Genomic DNA, 19293 nt, shown 5'->3' with positions numbered 1-19293 from the left:
AAAAAGGCATCAGAATATCTGGAGCTGGATTACAGGTGTGAGACATCCACTGTGGGTGCTGGGAACCGAACTCGGGTCCTCTGGAAGAGCAGCGAGAGAGAGCTCCTCACTGCGGAACCGTCTCTCTGGTCACACTTCTAGGACTTTTGAGGAATGGTCGAGAGCTAAGCATGGTGGCTCGCACCTGTTATTGTAGCAATGCAGAGGCTGAGACAGAAAAAGGAAGGAGAGAGGTGGGGGAGGGGAGAAAAGAAGACGGAGTTAAGGAAAAGAAATGACTGGAGCAGCAAGTGGTCCAAGGCAGGGTGATGTCGTGGGGCAGCTGACCTGTGTACACACTAAGTCTGCACACTAAGTCTGCACACTTTGGTCCGGCAGAGGCTTACACCCCAGACACTCTCTTTTTATGGGAGGAAGCACTGTGAAGCATACGGTCCAAATCAGTTTATTACAGTAAATTTTCCCCAAAGTGCCCCTGATGTCACACCGCACTAGGGAACAAGCCTGGTTTTCCCCATGCAGCCAGGGCACCTTGATTCAGACGCAGCTGGGAGATCCTGAAGGAGGAATCCACCCTCCGCCAGCCCGAGTTTTACCACCCCCAAAGCAAACACGCTATTATCTGCACTGCCTCCTCAGAGGGGTAGGGAGGCCTGACCTCATCAGTGCATGTGGGTGCTGGGGCTGGAAGGTGCCGATCAGAGGCGCTGCCATAACGACCCACCTGGCCCTTCTTCCCTCAGGCCAAATAGACACTCAGTTGTGTGCCTATTGCCTCAGAGCATGTCCGCCTGGCCTGTGTGCAGCGCGAACGTGTTCCTCCACTTTCACGCTCAGACCCACGGACCAAGGTGAGCAAACAGACGAGGAGCCAACCTCAGGCTCACACTAACTCAGGTCAGCGCATCTCCCGCCCCGTAGTGAAGAACCTTGAACTCCCGAGTGTCCTGCTTTCACCTCCCAGGTGCTGGGGTTACAGGCGCGAGCCACCATGGCCTGGTTTCTGCAGTCCTGAGGAATGAACCCAGAGCTCTGTGCGTGCCAGGGGATCCAGCTGAATTACTTCTCCAACCCCATAACTCTTGTGTTTAAGATGCTGGTGAAGCTAAATTCCTCACAGCTACGGTGGCAAGGAAGGATTTGGGGTGAGACACATTCTCTTCCCTTCTCCGCAAGACCCGACTAACTGCATCTGCTCAGATTAGCCACGGGGCTGTGTGGTCTCTGGATTTTGAGACAGGGCATGATTTAGTTTCTTTTCCTGTTGCTGTGATAAAATATTGTGACAAGGGATTGGAGAGATGGCTCATGGTAAGAGCACCGGCTTCTCTCCCAGAGGACCCTGGTTCAAGTCCCAGCACCTACACGGCAGCTCACAACTGTCTGTAACCCCAGTTCCGGCGGATCCCACACCCCAACACAGACATGCATGAAGGCACAACACCAATGCACATGGAATAAAAATAAATATTAAAAAGATACTATGACAGAAGCAACTTAGGAGAGAAGGGCTTCCTTCAGCTCAGTCTCACGTCCTTGGGGGGAGGCCGAGGCAGTAGGAGTCTGAAGCAGCTGACCACACTGCAACTCAGAAAGCAGAGAAAGAGAAATGCCAGCTCCTGTCCAGTACCTTTTCCTCACTTAGACCGTTCAAGAGCCAGCTTTAACCCATGAATATGGGGGCAGGGGATTCAATTCAGTTCCGAACATATATCTTCCTGCCACATGTGGATTCCACGTCCCTGAACGTGGGGTCAGTCTTTGCCTTCTGTGTGCCCACCCCCACCTCCAGAGCTTCAGATGGAACCTGGGGCCTTAAGCATGCTAAGCCAAGGCTCTACCACTGAACCACATCCTTGGCTCTTCCGTGTGCCTCTGCTAGGCCCCTGTTCAGTACAGAGCACCGAGGGCCAAGACCTCCTTCAGTGGGGAACTCAGAGCTATGCGGAATAAAGAACACAAGGGACAGGCAAGTCTGTTGCAACAGCTGCAGAAGCATCTGGGCCTGGTGGCGTGATCCTGTGGTCCCTGCTGCCTGGGAGGCTGAGGCAGACCTCTGCTCTCAAGAGGGGCACCAGTGTCTTTAGAAGCAAAGGAAGAGACACTAGGAGTCAACACAAACAGAGAAGAGGCCCTGTGAGGGCAAGAGACGAGGTGCCCATCCACAAGCCAGAGATTCGGTGCCTAAGAGCACTTGCTCTGCAAGAATTAGGGCCTGAGTCTGGATCACCAGAACCTATGTAAACAGCCGGGTATGGCTGGCTGGCAGAAGCAGGGGGGTTGCTGGCTCCAGGCTGGCTCCAGGTTCATTGACAAACCCTGTCTCAAGGAAGGACAGTAGAGAATAACAGAGAACAACACCCCACTTCCTCCTCTAGCGGCTTTGTTTGGTTGGTTTGCTTTTTTGAGACAGGGTTTCTCTGTGTAACAGCCATGGCTGTCCTGGAACTCACTCTGTAGACCAGCGCAGCTTCAAGCTCACAGGAATCCACCTGCCCTTGTCTCCAGAGTGCTGGGATTAAAGACAAGTGCCACCATAACCCAGCCTCCTCTAACCTTCTTTAACAACCATGAGCATGCCTAGCTGTACCCACAGACACATGCACACACACACACACACACACACATGCACACACACACGCACACACACATGCACGCACACACACGCACACACACATGCACACACACGCACACACACATGCACACACGCACACACACGCACATACGCACACACACATGCACACATGCACACGCACACACACATGCACGCACACACACACATGCACACACGCACACACGCACATACAATTAATAAGGAAAAAGTTGAAGCTAAGAGCTTCAATGCTTGCTGTGTGCACAGCTGAGCTCTCAGAGGCAATGGGGACCCCTGTACACGTTGCACTGCTCTCCTATGTCAGAGCCAAGTAGCCTATGTATGGGAGGTTCTGGAAGCATTCTATCTTGACCAGCCACAGAAGAGCTGCGGAAAGACTACATTTTTGGAATCCAAAACCACCCGAAGATTTAAGTGTTGGTGATGAGGTCAGAGAGTCACCGTGGAATTCAAGGTTCTTCATGGCTCCACATAATAGCTACCTATTAAGTTTGGCTTCTGCAACCCTCCCAGCTGCTATTTAGACAAGGGAAAGCCGTCATCCGCCGCAGCCACCATGGAGGCCTGCTTTAAACTTTGTCCTTAGAAAACTGTTTTCATAACTATTTGGCTTGGGTTCTCTTTCCAGCCCTGTACAAGATGTACGGATGGCATAAATTGTCTTCATCGAGACTGAGGCCTGTCTTTCCAATCAATTGGAATAAGAGGGTTTGTTTTTTCTTGAAAAAAAGTCACCAATCCTAATGATATACATTCAGACTCAAGACTTACTCTAAAAAAACAACAAAAACAAAACAAAACAAAACCTTCCAGGCAACATAAAGGGTTGCTTCTTATTTTGATTAATTTTTTGTTTTTGTTTTTATTGTTTTTTTCTTTTTCTTTTTCTTTTTTCTTTTTTCTTGAGACAGGGTTTCTCTGCAGCCCTGGCTGTCCTGGAACTCGCCCTGGGAACCAGGCTGGCCTTGAACTCAGAGATTCACCTGCCTCTGCCTCCCAAGTGCAGGGATTAAAGGTGTGCGCCACCACTGCCTGCACTTTTGAGTAATTTTCAAGTCATTGTTACTGCATGTGTGTAACGGGTAATTACACACCTGTGTTGGGGGGGCAGTAGTGTGCTGAGAGGCACACGTGGAGACCAGAGGCCAACTCTGTGGCATCGTTCATCTCCTTCCACCATTACGTGGGTTCTGGGGATCGAACTCAGGTCACCAGGCTTGCGCCACAGGTGCCTTGGCAGCCGGGCCATTTCTCCTTTCTCCCACCCTTGGTTTTGTTTTGTGTTGTTTTGTGTCTTTCCAGAAATCCCAGACAGACCTCCCACACAGCTCAGAACCATGCCATCTGGCCTACCTGAGCTACAAAGGCCTTGGGAAAGGTGTGTATTTTCCCCGGGCATGGTGCCACGCTGGGCAAACTGAGCTTATGGTAATTAGGCCAAAGGATAGAGTGGCTGGTGCTGAGGGTTAACTGTGAAATGCTCCATGCAGGTTCCTGTGCTCTACTCCTTCCTGGTCCTTTCTTGGTGGCTCGCTTTTGAAAGGTTGTGGTCCCCTTAGAGCAGTGGTTCTCAACCTGCCCAATGCTGTGACCCTTTAAGACAGTTCCTCATGTTGTGGTGACCCCCATCCATAAAATTATTTTTATTGCTACTTCATAACTGTAATTCTGCTACTGTTATGAATCGTAATCTATGCTTTCCAATGGTTTTAGGTGACCCCTGTGAAAGGGCTGTTCATTCCCCAAAGGGGGTCATGACCCATGGGTTGAGAACGGTTACCTTAGAAGATGGAGCTAAAAGGAGGAAGTAGGTGGTAGATGGGAAGTATTTTTGTTCCTGGTCCCTTTCTGTCTCCCTACTTCCTATCTGTCACTGGACAAGAAGTGCCTCTGGTCACCCCGACCTTCCACTGTCACAGTCTCCTACACATCCCCAGTGGGGACAAGAAGTCACAAGCTGAAACGAGAAACTGAGAGCTGAAATAAATCTAAGCCCCCCATGCCCGGCCATGTTGTTTGTGCCAGATATTCAGACCCAGCGAAGGACAGACCTGCTACTGTGAAGTCAGGCGGCCACAGGGTCTCCCACATAAGGCCGGGAGCAGGAGGATGGCTGCTCTCAGGCCTGCCATCCCATAGTTGGAGCAGGAGAAGCCCAGGAAACATGCCCCAGTGGCTGTGCCCACTCTCCTGTTGCCTAGGGAGGCTGAGATCCTGGTGGGCTGTATGTAGACTTGGCTAGGTTGAGACCACAGACAAGACCACCAGGGCTGTCAGCTCAGGATGGCTGCAGACAGAAGAGGCAAACAGAGCGGGTACCAGGCCCTTAGAAAACAACGGACAGCCCACATCCCTGTAGGGGTCCTGAGGCCTGGTGACTCAGCTCCCTTCCCTAGTCTTTGGGCTCCCCCACATCCGCCTCATGCATTCTTCTGTGCGTTCCTTGGTCACAGTTGGTTTTAGTAGCAGTGCCAGATTTCCTAAGTCCGGGAACTTAAAGGGCAATGGTCTTCAGAGAGTGAGGCAAACAGGCACATCTGGCTCTAGCGGCGTCCACCCATGCAGCCAGCAAGGTGTTCCGAGATAGCATCTATGGTAGGTCGGTGAGGGGCAGCGAAAGAGGATGCCAGGGCTGGGGAGAGCGCACCAGGGCCGAAGCTGTGAATATGGCCAACAGGTTGTTTTCACTATGACTATAAAACCCAGGTTTATATGCAAATATTGTCTTCAACTTGATCACTTTCAAAGAAAGACATATTGTTTGCTGTTAAATCACTTCTGCTAGGAAACAGTATTATTTGTCAACAATCTTTGAAGCAATACAGATTATGACAAGTATAGATTAAAAGTTATATTGTGTATTTAAAAGGTAAATCATCAAAAATAAATAAAAATGCAAGGTGTGGTAGCTTTTAATCCCAGCCAGTCCTCAGGAGACGGGGCGGGTAGATCTCTAGGAGCTTGAGGCCATCTTGGTCTACCTAGAGAGTTCCAGGCCAGCTAGGGCTACATAGTGAGATTCTGTCTCAAAATAAGTAATTAATTAACTATTTCTAACAAGGAGCTGGAAAGATGGAGCAACAGGTAGGAGTACTGATGGCCACTCACAAGACCTGGGTTTGATTCCGGCATCCACGTGGCAGCTCACAGTCATCTGTAACTCCAGTTCCAGGGGATCCAGCATCCTCTTCTGGCCTCCACAGCTACCAGGCATGCAGAGGATGCACAGACATATGTGCAGGCAAAACATCCATGTACATAAAAATCAAAAAATAAAACAAAGAATAAATAGGTGAGGGGGTGGAGAGATGGCGCAGAGGGTAGAACACTGGCTACATGCTCTCAGGGACCTGAGATTGGATACCCAGCAACCATGTAAAATGCAGAACGTGGCTGCCCACACACCGCAAGGGGTGGAGGCAGGAGGATTGCTAGGACTTGCTGGTTGCCAGTCCAGTTCCAGGCTCTGTGAGAGACCCAGCTTCAAGGGAATAAGGTGGAATGATAAAGCCGGAAGGCCAGCCTTCTCCTCTGGCCTCTATTCGCACACTCCCTGTGCCACACCCCCCCCCACAGAGATGTGCACATACCACATTCACACATATACACAGACGCCGCCAAAATAAAACACAAGCTTGGTTTAATGAATTGTTCGGAAATTCGCATGCTATTTTATTTAAACACGGTGGTTTTAGTTTGTTTGTTCATGTCTAAGCCTCCACTACACCATTGAGCTTCATTCCTATCCCAACAGTGTATTAAGTAAGAGGGTTTTAAAGATCATTTTGTGCCAAACGTGGTGGTGCACACCTTTAATCCCAGCACTCGGGAGGCAGAGGCAGGTGGATCTCTGTGAGTTCGAGGCCAGCCTGTTTACAGAGTGAGTTCCAGGACTGCCAGGGCTACATAGTGAAACTCTGTTTTGAAATTTTTTCATTTATCTTCTCTTTGGGGGAGGGTGGTGAGACAGGCTTGTGGAGGCCATCGCGTCGGCTCTGGGGATCAAGCTCAGATGGCCAGGCACGGTGGCAGGCAATCTCGCGGTCCCTCTAACTATTTCAGCTTTAAAAATAGACAAGGAGGTTGAGACTGGAGGATTGAGAACCTGAGGCCTGCCTAGCCTCCAGAGCAAGACTCTGTCCGAAAACAAACAAGTGAATAAGAACCCTTCCAGCCATTGCAAGGCGGCTGGCTCAGCCACTGCGAGCAGCTTCCTTTCCTCTCAGATCTTTCCGGGGCTCCCTGGAGCCCCCAAACTGAAGGGGCTGTCTGTGATAATTGGCTGTTGCTTACTCCCTGTCCACGTCCACAGCTGTGGTCAGCTGCTCCAGACCTGAGGGCCCCAGTCACGTGGTTCCTGGGCCAAGCTGAGCTAAAACCAGTTCTCCCCAGAGAGCGGCAGAAAGCACAGCTGTGCAAACACAGCTCTGGCGCTCAGAACCAAATGACCCCGTTTCTCTGCCCGGTGCTCTCTGCTCTCTGCCCTTCCTAGGAAAACAGCTTTGCTCTTGGAATGTGCTAAGCGGGGAGTTTCAGTACAGATGCCCCAGCTTCCTTGCTGGCTTTCCTGAAAGCTGATTAAACCGGGCTTTCAAGTGAATTCTTTTATATCCAAAGTTTTAGCTATTTAGATGTTAAAGGGGTACGTGTGTGTGTGTGTGTGTGTGTGTGTGTGTGTGTGTGTGTGTGAAGTGTTTTGCCTGCCTGTGTGTATGTATGTGTACCACCTGCATGCCTAGGCCAGAAAAGGACACTGAATTTCTTGTGACTGGAGTTACAGATGGGTTGTGAGTCACCACGTGGGTGCTGGGAACTGAACCCCAGGTCCTCTGCAAGAGCAGCAAGCAAGTGCTCTTAACCGCTCAGCCATCTTTCCAGCCCCATGTTTATGTTTTTGTTGTTTTGTTTTGCTTTTTTTTAAGTCCCAATATAATAAGCATCTATATAATAAGAGGAAACTGCTGTTACCTCTGATTTTAACTGAAAGAAGTGATTGACCTGAGCTCCCAGCTCAGCTCATATGGACCACACTGTAAATGGAGAGCGCTCGGTCACCCAGGCTCGAATAATCACACAGAAACTATATTAATTAGAACACTGTTTGGCCAATGACGTGGGTGTATTCCTAGCTAGCTCTTACATCTTAATTTAACCCATTTTTATTAATCTGTGTATCACACGGGCTGTAACCTACCTGTAAGGTTTCACCCAGCATCCTTCTTCTTCGGCAGCTACATGGTGTCTCCTGACTCCGCCTACTCTCTCTCTCTATCTCTTCCAGCCTGGCTACATTCTGCCCTGCTGTAGGCTAAAACAGCTTTATTCATTAACCAGGGAAAGTTACACATATACAGAAGGACCTCCCACATCACTACACCTTGGTTACCCTGTATCCATCCCCTTCTTGATTTCCTTTGGTGGAAGTTGCTTCCCTTTTGTGATTCTTGCAGGTGCAGAACACAGAGCTGGCAGCCTCCAGAGCAGCGATTTCTGAGACTTTCCAAGCTCAGTGCCTCCATCCCCCGTCCATCCCATGTATCCTGGAGACCTTTCAGTGCGCACTTTCATTTACAAGAGACTGATGACCCTCGCTTTCTCAAGAGTCCCTTGCCCACTTGCCTGGAGTTGCTTTCTGTGGGCTGGAGCTCAGAATCAAGCTTAGTGAAGCCCTGACTTAGAGTGGAATTCTTGCATGTAACTTCTTTTCAAAAACATGTTCATTTCTTTCCTTACCTTGAAACAATTCAAGCGTCTTGCCGTGTTCGTGGCACACTCTGTACCAGGCATGTAGAAGAAAGGGTGTCAGTTCCCAGTAGACTAGAGAACAGACTTAGGCTGGGTACCGTGCTTTCCAAAGCACTGGGCACCTGGAGGCTTTGAGTTCAAGGAATCTGGTCACCCGTTCTGGTTTCTTCTCTCAGAGGTCAAGTTTGGCTCAAGGAACAACAGAGTTAAACATTTTCTCCATCAAAAGCCATGAGTTGTGAGAGCAAGTGTTTCTTAATTTGTGGCTATGAGCCCATGCTATAAATGTTGAAGGGAGCAGTAAAACTTCTCATCAGGGTCACTTGGCCCCTTAGGAAGTCTATGGGAGTGTGTTCCTCGTGTCTGTAAGCTGCTGCCCTGGGGGAGAAGGGGCCTTGTTTTCTAGCAGCTTCCCTAGCCTTGGCTCCATAGAGAGCTCAGCCTGTTAACAGGGAGGGGACATGGGCAGTGTCATTTCAGACGTTCATCCAGCAGAAATGCTGATGTGGTGTCATGGGGGGACTGGCACCACCTGGCAAGGAAGCTCAGCAAGCTGACGGCAGAGACTGCACATGGGCCACCAAGGCTGTGGAGGGAGACTCACTTAGGCACGAGGCCAGGAGAGTTACAACTCTATCGATCGAATTTCTCCCTGGAACATCATTCCTTACATGGTCTGCTCACACTCAGGGATTAAGAAAGTGGAGTTGCTGGCCGGGTGGACCATGCATGGGCTTCTTCCTGGAGTCTAGCAACCACGGACGCCCACGACGACATAGAGGCCCCAAAACAGCACAAAGGTAAAGGAACCCAAGGTCTGTTTGGCCAAACAAAGGCAAGATGTCAGCCCCTTGAGCCTCTGAGAGTAGCCATCACCAAACCAGGAGGACAGCTGGCCAAAGTCAAGCATGGGGGGTTCCCGCAGGAAACGTGGTCCAGTTCCAGCTAACATGGCTGTGGGAAAGAAGGGAGGAGTTGCGAGACTGCAGGAGGCGTTAACAGTCCAAGGAAACGTGTAGGTCCTGTTCCGACCCCACTGTGGACAGATCAGCTGTGCAAACTCATCCTAGGAGGGTTTGGGAGGTACGGCTCAGCCTGAAATGTGCTTGTCAAGCCAGCACCCACGAAAACCAGCAGGAGCTCAGGAGGTAAGAGCAATGGTCGCTCTTGCAGAGGACCTGGGTTCAGTTCCCATCAACCACATCAAGTGGCTCCTAACCGCCAGTAACTCTGAATCTATGGGATCTGGTACCCTTTTCAGGTCTCTTCAGACACTTGCACATACACAGTACATGGTGTGGGAGAATTGTCTGTATTCTGTCAATCATGTTTTAAATAAAACGCTGATTGGCCAGGCAGGAGGTGTAGGTGGGAAAACCAGACAGGAAGTGGAAATGATGCAAGGAGAGCAGGAGAATTCTGGGGAGGAGGAAGTTGATTCCTCCCACTCCTGCCCAGATCACCGAAGCAGCAGGATGTGAGCTGCCCCGCTGAAAAAGGTACTGAGCCACATGGCTAAAATAGATAAAAAAAAATGGGTTAATCAAGATGTGAGAGTTAGCCAGTAAGAAACCTGACCTAATGGGCCAATCAGCTTTATAACTTATAGAGATCTCTTGTGTGGTTGATTTTCTCTGGGGCCTGCCGGTTGTGGGGTACCAGGCGGGGACAGAAAACACAAACAAGCAGGCCCAACATGTTACAAGTACACAGACACGCAAGCAGCCACTTATATTCCTAAGTTTAGGGGGAAAAAAGCCTTATGCTTATGAGTATTGCAGATTATTAAATCCTGGGGCTTCCTGGCTAGCTGGTGTGGGCTATCTGGAAGTCCTGAGGGGATGTCTTAAATCACAAGATGAACGATGCCTGAGGAACACCAGAAGTTAACCTCTGGCCACCCACATGTACACCCACATACAAATAAACATGCATGCATGTGTGTGCACACACACATGTATATACACACACTCACGGAGAAACAGGAAAACGTGAGAAATAGGCCGGGTATAGAGTGACAGTGACTTGTACTTGGGCCCCCGAACCTTTTCTCTGTCAACTCTCAGGTTAGAAGTGGTCCAGGGGAAGTTTCAGAGACTGGGTGAAGCGTAGCAGGCAGATGGGCACACAGCTATGTAGTGTGAACTCTAATTGATCTTAGTAATAAAAACCCAGAGTCAGGTATTGAGGTAAATGCCGAAAGATCAGAGAAGTAAATGAGCCACTAGAGAGACCTTTTACTCTACCTTTTCTCAGACCAAAATGGGCAAGATCCTGTCTCTAGGAACCCTCAGACTGAATGTGCTGAGCTCCTGTCTCCTCCCGCCTTATAGTCCTCTCTCCGCCCAGCCGTATCTCTTCCTGTCTTCACCTTTCTAGTGCTGGGATTAAAGGTGTGTGACTCCCAAGTAGTGGGATTAAAGGTGTGAGTCACCACCGTGTGACTCTGTTTCTTTTTTAGACTGGATCAATCTCAAGTAGCCCAGGCTGGCCTTGAACTCACAGAGATCCATCTGCCTCTGCCTCCCCAGTGCTAGGATTAAAGGTGTGCACCACCACTGCTTGCCCTCTACGGCTAACTAGTGGCTAGCTCCACACTCTGATCTTCACACAAGCTTTATTTGTTAGATCACAAACAAAATATCAACACACAGATGTCCACAGGTTTCATCCTGTTCTACTTCAGCGTCCCCATCCCCTGACCTGGTCTCCCCACCGACCATTTCTGCTGACCCAAAACTGTGGTCAATCTAACTGACGAAGCAACTAGCCCAAGACTTTTCTCAATTGTTAGGTTGATGATGATATTGAGTTGACGCTGGGGGCAGGAACGGCGTCTACTGCAGGTACATACCAAAGGCTTTAGGGGTAAAACAATAGCCCATCTACAATTTGCTTTAAATACTTAAAAGAATGTGTTGGGATTTGGAGGAAAACATAGAGCACTGAAAGCAGAAATGACCATGAAGGATGGGCCATGCTTGTCTTACGTGCTGTGCAAACCTTGCGTGTGTTAGGCAAGCACTCTGCTGCTGACCTACCTTTTCAATTCTCTTGATTGGAAATATTTCATGAAAAAGAAACAAAACAAACTAGGGGAGGCCTAAGAAAATGAAGTAGATCCTGAAGAGCTGAGCTGCCCATCATCCTTGCCACCCTGTTCCCCCCTCACCATCACCCTTCTATCCCTTTCCCCAACATCCCCTCTCCCCCTTCCACCCATCTCCTCTCCACCTCTTACCCCTCCTACCCACCACTCCTCCCACCCCTGTCACCTGTCCCATCCCTCCAACCCCTGTCACCCCTCCCACTCCTCCCATCCCTCCCACCCCTGTCACCCCTCCCACCCCCCAAGTTGCATAACCGGAAAAGTCTTCAGCTCTTTCTTGCTAAGGATATGGGTTAGGAGAACGAGGAAAACCCATGGCTGATTACTACCATGCACTTCCCAGAAGAAACCAATTAACCCTTACTGTTACTCTGACTGAGAGTAAGAGGCTTGGGCGTGTGCGAGCTGGTCTTGTTGTTCCTATAAACAAAACTGAAAACAAACCAACCCGCTCTGGCCTCTGAGAATCCTCTAAGCCGCTGGCTGTTTCAAAAGCCTGCGGAGGGCAGGGATTCGGACTCAAGGTGCAGGTTTTAAAAGGTGCCCCATAAACTGAAATGCTAGTGATTGAGATACAAGGCTTTGAGAGGGGAAGCTGTAGAGAGTTTTCATTGTCCTGGCCATGGTTTTGGTTAGGAGAGAAGAGTAGGTGCTGGCCTAGCGCCAACCAAAACGGAGGGCAGAGGACGCAGCAGGAGCCCCGTGGTTTTGTTCACAAATGCTCTCTCTCCATGGCTGCACATCTTAGAAAGGGGTCTATTTTATGTCATTTTAGGTTATTTTAGGGCCTCAGTAGGAGCCTATGGGTCTAGGATTTTTGAGCAAATCCCTTCCTCCCTCTTTCTTTCCCTTTCTTCCTGGATTCTTCAAAGTGTTTTTAAAATAGGAAGCATATTAGACGGACAATATTAAACAGAAGAGCATATCTGGTGTTGAAAAAATAATCAATGTTCATTAAAACGCACAAAATCAGTACAGTCAGAAACAAACATAAGCTTTTTTTTATAATCAAGAAGAAATGGGCTGTGGAATATTTTAAATTATTGTTGAACTTTTAAAATGGCATTTCTTTGTTTACTTTGTGTGTGCACACGCAGCACACACCATTGTGTGCAGGTGGAGGTCAGAGGACAACTTGCAGGAGGTCCAGAAAACCTACCTCTTCCCAAGGGAGCATGAGAGGTGGCATCAGCCTGTGAGCCAGGATGTCGCTGAACACATCCCGGCTGTTGTGTGTAGAGTTATTCATTGTGGACGGCGATGGGATGAGGCACAGCAGTGCAAGCTTCCTTTTGGAATGTCAACATTAACTTTATGGGCATTTACACTTTTTAAAAAAGATTTATTTATTTATTATGTATACAGTATTCTCAGTATTCTGTCTGCATGTATGGGCACCAGACCTCATTACAGATGATTGTGAGCCACCATGTGGTTGCTGGGAATTGAACTCAGGACCTTTGGAAGAGCAGGCAATGCTCTTAACCTTTGAGCTATCTCTCCAGCCCCATGCATTTACACTTTTTAAATCTTTTCAGTGTCCCTGACACTAATTTAACCACATTTTTATCTGACACCCTTAATCAGCTGCAGCTTCATGGAATTACAACAGTGAGGTAATGAGTATCTTCGTGTGCTGGAAGGGTGGAAATCCCTGGATATGAGATAAAAGGTAAGGCTCACATCCATTTTTTCACAATAGACACAGTCTGAAAAGACACTGTGGCTCTGTCAATCCTTCAAAGAGGGGATCTAATGACAGCCTGGAATGACACACGTCCTGTGCCCATGGTCTTTGTGGCCCTCTGGCGAGGCTAAAATCCCTCATTCTTTTCCTGGAAGTGTTCTCAATGAGGCTGATGGACAGGTCAGTCTGGACCTGTATCCTGGAGCCAATTCTGAGATGGAAGGTGGAAGAATGCTTGGCTGTTGGGTCCGGATGGTAGGAGATGGAAGGGTGGACAGGCAATGAGAGAGAGCCTGGGAGAGGGGCTGGCATGGGGCACCTGCGCTGGCTGTGTGAGCAGGGGCTCTGACGCCATCATAGAGAGTGCAATGCTTCAAAAGGACAAACATAAAGGGAATGGCTCTTCCTCCCCCCACCCCTACCTGTCCCCGCACCCTCACCCCTGCTTCCTCCATCCCCTTGTCTCTTTTCTTCTCCCCTTCTCCTTCACTTCTGTTTCTGTCTGTGGAGGTGCCACAGCCTGGGTTGTGGGGGGCTGCAGTAAGGAGGAGTTCTCGAAACGGGAGATCCATGGTGGTGGTCACTAAACCCAAGAGTAGAACAAGTGGCCATCCACAGGACCCTGGTGTGAGTGGAGTCAAGAATCCTGGTCCCCAGACTGGGCCAAGCAGGGTGAGGAGGGTGTTCTGAGTGGGGCAGAAGTAACCACATAAAGGCCCAGCCTTAGCATGATGGGGATGGTTATTCTTTTGGGGGAAGGAGGTACAGATGTGGAAAGAGAAGGAATCTGTACTTCTGGACAAAACTCGGAGAGGCCAACCAAAACAGATGTGCACCGTCCACATCTGCCCTCTAGCCCGTCTCCCATTACATCGCTGGAGCAACGGTCGCTCTGTGACAAGCACCCTGGCCCCTAAACCTGGATTTCAAATGCCATTCCCTGCTTGCAGTCAGTGGGAGGAACAGTGTGTTCCAGGGACAGACAGGGAGAGGACACCTGAGCTAGGGTGTCTCCGTAGTCCACAGAACAGGACCATCCAAGGAACCTGGATCGCAGCCCAAAGGATCACCAACTCTGTAAGATGGGACTGAACATCAAAATAGATGGAGCCAGGTAAGTACCAGCGGCCAGAGGGAGAGTGTGAGGCACAATCGCTCTGACAAGGACAACATGTGTTGTATGACCTCCTGCCGGACATGTATCCGTGACACAGGGATGAGGCCAGCTTCCCAGATGACATCTGGCATGTGCCACCTCATCAGGCGGTTGACATGGTGGCAAATCCAAGCTCGGCATCGCATGTCAGAGGACAAGTCAGCTGGCATTCACACCGCCGCGTCTCTGCGGTTCCTGTGGAGGACGGCTCGGCCCCAGCCACTCGGAAGTTCTGGATGTCAAACACTGAGGTGCATCCTGATGAAGCGGCTGTCCCAGTATCTCCAAAAGTGGCCGGGTCATGAAGGTCAGGGAAAGACAAGGAAGTGACTCAATGTATTTGTGACTAGACTTAAAGGACCTTATTGGGACAAGTGAGAAAACCTGAGTGGGGTCTCAGGATTCAAGGGTGGCCTTGAGTTGCTGAGAGGCCACTTCCTGGTGTTGACGGCTGCCAGCTTGTGTGTGAAAGGATTCAGTGTTTGGGACTCAAGGACCAACCTCAAGGGCTGGTTACTCACCTCTGTGTGTGTGTGTGTGCGCGCGCGCGTGCAGATGCCTGTGTGAGCACATGGTGGGGAGGAGGCAGGTACCCTACAGGATTGCACTCTGCCTTATTTATTCCCTTGAGTCAGGGTATCTCATTGACCCTGGTGCTAGGTCTGAGCCAACAAACCCTGGCAATTCTCCTGTCTCTTCTTCCATAGTGCTGGGGTTACAGGAGTATGTGATCGTATCTGGCTTTCTCGTGGGTTCTGGGGGTTTGAACATATGACCTCATGTTTGTGAGGCAAGTATTCCTTACCCTGGAGCCTCCTCCCATCCCAAGAATTGTACTGTGACTTCAAGTCAAGATTCCCCCTCCCCGTCTTCTGGCAGTACTGGAGATCCAAACTGGGGCCTCACACACACTAGGCAAACGCTGTACCCCTGAACTACAGTCCTAGCATGAGCTTCCCAACTCTTAAATGGCTCAGAAGGATTTTTGTAGGTACACGATCTAACGGGGTGTTATTCAGGACCTCAGGGTGTGCTCCCCTAGATAGGAGGCCAGCAGTGAGGGAGAGATGCCCAAGCCTGGGTGACTCATTCTCCATTCATTGACCCTCAAGCCCAGGTCAGGTTTCTGAATTAAAAAGAAAGGGGGGGGGGCATGACTGCTCCTAGCTATGGTGGAGGAGAATGTTTACTGGAGATAAAAGGAGAGCACAGCCAGAGACCGGGACATCTGGGAGAGTCCAGAGTGGACGTGACCCTAAGCCCTGGGGGGGGGGGGGGGCGGATGAAGAGGTGAGGGGGGAATCAGGTGCAGTAGTCCAAAGAGGATGGGCAACCAAAATGGCTGGATTCTATAGGGAAGACTATCTGGGGGAAGGGCAGGCCAGCCCCTGGGCTGGAGAAGTTTAGGGTAGAGGACAGGGTGTGCCTGCCAGGAGGACCCTGTAATGGGTAGGGACTGAGGGATGCAGGGAAAACTTGGCAGCCAGCATCCACTTTGACGTGGTAATGGATCCCTCAGTTAGCCTTTTGTCTCAGGTGTGAGACATTTCACAGAACCCTGCATGCAACCCACCAACTCTGCAAAGACCGTTTCCTATTAGAGAACTGGCCTGGTCTGGGCCTTGTGTCCCCAGAGCTTGACCCAGTACCAAGTGAATGCAGGTCCCAAATAAGCACCGGCCACATGACAAGCTGCGAAGAAGTCTCTTCCTGTAGCGTTGGCCATCACATCCGGTCATGCCCAGATGGAAACCAAGCTTGTGCCTCTGGGTCTCCTGCCCTAGGTTCGGGTGGAGCTCTTAGAACGTGGCATGGCTTTGCTGCCTCTCTCTTTCAAGACTGACAAAAAGGTCTAGAAAAGGTCACCGCCACGGACCAGTACATTCCCTGGAGGGCCTGGAGAGAAGAGACCCAGGCAGGAAGAAAGCTGACCTGCAGCTGTGCCGCCGTCGGTAGGGCGCTTGACCAGTTCAAGAAGCGCTGGGGTCTGTCCCCCTGCACCATATAAACCAAATACGGTGGAGCCTACCTGTGGTCCCTGCACTGCCGTCCTTGACTGTGCAGTGAGCTGGGAGCTAGCCTAGGCTATGTGAGATCCTACCAAAATAAATAATAATCATCATCAGAGAAAACCAGAGTGCTCACTGCCAAGGCTGATGAGCACAGGGCTGGGGACTGCAGTCAGTGTGAACAGGAAGATTCACATCTGAAGAGATGTGAATCCTCATCCCTTCCAGGAGGTTGTGTTTCCCAGCTTCTAAAGCTCTGGCAATTTCCTTAGAGTCCTTAAAAAATGTGATTCTGGCCTTGTGTGGTGGTGCACACCTTTAATCCCAGCTTTCGAAGGCAGGCAGGCAGGCAGGCAGGCAGATTTCCGTGAGTTCAAAGCCAATCCAATCTACAAATCGAGTTCCCGGACTACAAAGGCTACACAGAGAGACAATGTCTAGAAAAACCACACACACACACACACACACACACACACACACACACACACACACACACACACAGGGCGGCGGGTGGGAGTAGGGGAGAGAAAGAAAGAAAAAGAAAATGATTCTGGGGAACCCAAGGACAGTCCAACATTGATTCTGAAAAGGTCTGAGCTGTCCCAAAGCACCTCCCAGGGGATGTGTCTGCCTTTACTCTAGTGGCCTCAGCCTGGGCCACCACTGGCCGGGTTGTCCTTTTGTTCAGTTTCTCCAACTGGAAAGAACTTGTATAAAAAAGAAAAAAAAAAAAAAAAGACTCCAGCCCTCAGTCACGTCACAATGGGGCCGATTGTTCTGAGCGGGCCACGCTGACTTAAATATTTACCTTTTTTGTTTCACAATCCAACAGGAAACAGGGGTCAAGGATTTTTTTGTTTCCTCTCTCCCTCCTCCGGGCAGCACTATGGAACAGCTGTTTTTCTAGTTCCCCAAGAAGCAAATGATAACAGGTAGGGAACTGGCACTTAGCGGATGTCTCCAGATCACAACCTTGGGTTTCAACTGAATCCTCCAGCAACCGAGTGGAACAGTCAGTGTGGAGCCTTGGCCAACCTTCTCTGACTTTCCCTGTGCCCCTAGGGTGGGGCTGTGGGCAGGAGGGGAGCTCAGCCTTGTTAAACAACAGCAAAATCCTAGGATTCTGCTCTAGCAGACCAGATGAAACCGGAATCAAGTGTGCCAACTGTCACCTCAAAGGGTCGGTTTCCCGCATCCTGGGCAATCTTGTCTGCCTGCATCATTGCGATGAGAAAGCTTGTGCTGCTTTAACCCTTGTGAACCGTGCCCTCCTCCCGAGATGCCGGCCATGTTAAGTAGATAGAGTGCCCATCTAGCACAAATAAAGCCCCAAGTTTGGATCTCCAATGTCACAGAACGTTTCCTGGGGCTAACCTCTCGGAGTTAAGGCATTCCTTGTGAGACCTTTCTGTTCTACTTTGTGTCTGAAGGCTGTCTTGATGCACGAACCACAAATAAAACGCTAGTTAGGTCTGTGACTAGATCTATGTGATACAGCGAATGTTACCAGTGACCAAAGTAGACTGCTGGGTTCCTTGTCAATCGAAGGCCACGTCGGGTGGTGACCCGAGAATGGGGATTTGGGCGCTCTGTGGCACGCTGTATGTGTCGGGTATGCACAGGGCTTGGACTTCATCCTGGGCAATGAAAGACTGTGAAGAGCCTCGAAAGGAACCTCAGGACTTCTCCAGACCCCCTTCCAGAAGTTCTTGCTGGGTGAGAGACCACTCCTGCACAGTTCCCTCTGGATTCTGGAAGGAGGGGCCGTTACTGAACACGCAACCTCAAGCCAAAGAGTAAACTGGTAGTGGTGGTGGGCTTCTTGTTTAAATTGCCTCAGAACGCAGTGAAGGGGAGGGGAGACTTTCCTCGGGTTTGGTGTTGAATTTGAGATAAACTCACAACAAACAGACCGACAGGAAGATGAGCATACAAACATGTTCACGTTTGAGGGTTGCATATGTGCCTACGAGAAAGGCATGGTGGACCGTGAGAGCAAAATCTTCCCTGTGGCCTGATTTGAGAAGTTTTGTTATCAATTTAATCAGGAGAAGGGCAGGAAATAAAGGCCGCTTAGGGGCCAGTGAAGGACTCTTAGGGAAGAGGATGGCCCTTAGGAGAGTAGAGGATGGCCCTTAGGAGAGTAGAGGGGAGGTGCCACAGGTGTGAGGAGGTTTGTCAGGGAGTAGCCTGACCTCTAGGACGCTCTTCCCAGTCACTCACTCCAGGGAGGGTCTAACAGTCCTCTGGCTGGAGGTTCTGTCTTTCAGAAGACAAGAACATTCCAGAGAAAACTGCTCTCTGCGCCCATTGTTTTTCAGTGCCTACCTCCCTAAAACACTCGGCACCAACACATCAAAGAGACATATGTATAGTAGCCTGTTCTGAAACCCCATCAGGAACAGAGGTGACTTTGAAACGATTAAAAATATGTAATTCAGTTACCAGGTTTTCATAATTAAATGAGTTGAAATCATTTCAAGACTTTAAAACATTTATGTATAAAAACCCCAGTCCCTTACTTAATGTGGTAGCACACACCTAGAATTCCAGTGCTCAGGAGGTTGAGGCAGGAGGATGATAAGTTTGAGACCAGTCTGGGTTGTATAGCAGGATTTTGTCTCAAATAAAATAGAAAGCCCAGATCTTGAACCTGGACTGCATGGGATCAAGACCCATGCGAGCCACTTACTACCTGGAAGCAACTGTCTATAATCTTTGCATATTTCCATATTTCTATGCAAAATAGGGGCAAGGGTATAGCTCAGTGACAGCATTTGCCTAGCAAGCCACACCCTGGGGTTCAGACCCCAGTGCCGAAAGGAGGCGAGGGGATGACACAAAGAGAGGAAATGATGTCTCTCATACAGGGTTTGGCTCAGGAAAGCGTTTCTGCAAACCAAGCAATACCAGGCACACAGCAAACACTTCATATACAACACTCGGCATTTTTGATATTGTCGCAATGTTTTC

At 49.8% G+C, this 19293-nt stretch overlaps 2 long non-coding RNA genes across 2 annotated transcripts; one reads left to right on the top strand and one right to left on the bottom strand.

The window, feature by feature from the left end:
* Window positions 1–429: 429 nt before the first annotated feature.
* On the bottom strand, window positions 430–7899 carry LOC125387766 (uncharacterized). Its single transcript, XR_007227995.3, has 3 exons — window positions 7809–7899; window positions 5723–5817; window positions 430–5272 (listed from the first exon to the last, which is right to left on the bottom strand). It is a non-coding gene; the product is annotated as an uncharacterized LOC125387766 (long non-coding RNA).
* Window positions 7900–8858: 959 nt separating this feature from the next.
* Window positions 8859–17798, top strand: LOC125387773 (uncharacterized). The gene is made up of 5 exons (XR_007228000.3): window positions 8859–9858; window positions 13056–13140; window positions 14012–14269; window positions 14370–14618; window positions 17153–17798. It is a non-coding gene; the product is annotated as an uncharacterized LOC125387773 (long non-coding RNA).
* Window positions 17799–19293: the final 1495 nt, after the last annotated feature.

This window comes from Myodes glareolus, chromosome 6 (genome assembly GCF_982192425.1).
Source record: "Myodes glareolus chromosome 6, mMyoGla1.1, whole genome shotgun sequence".
Taxonomy (NCBI): Eukaryota; Metazoa; Chordata; class Mammalia; order Rodentia; family Cricetidae; genus Myodes; species Myodes glareolus.
The sequence above is the reverse complement of the archived record's forward strand: the minus strand, read 5'-3'. Positions and strand labels throughout refer to the sequence as shown.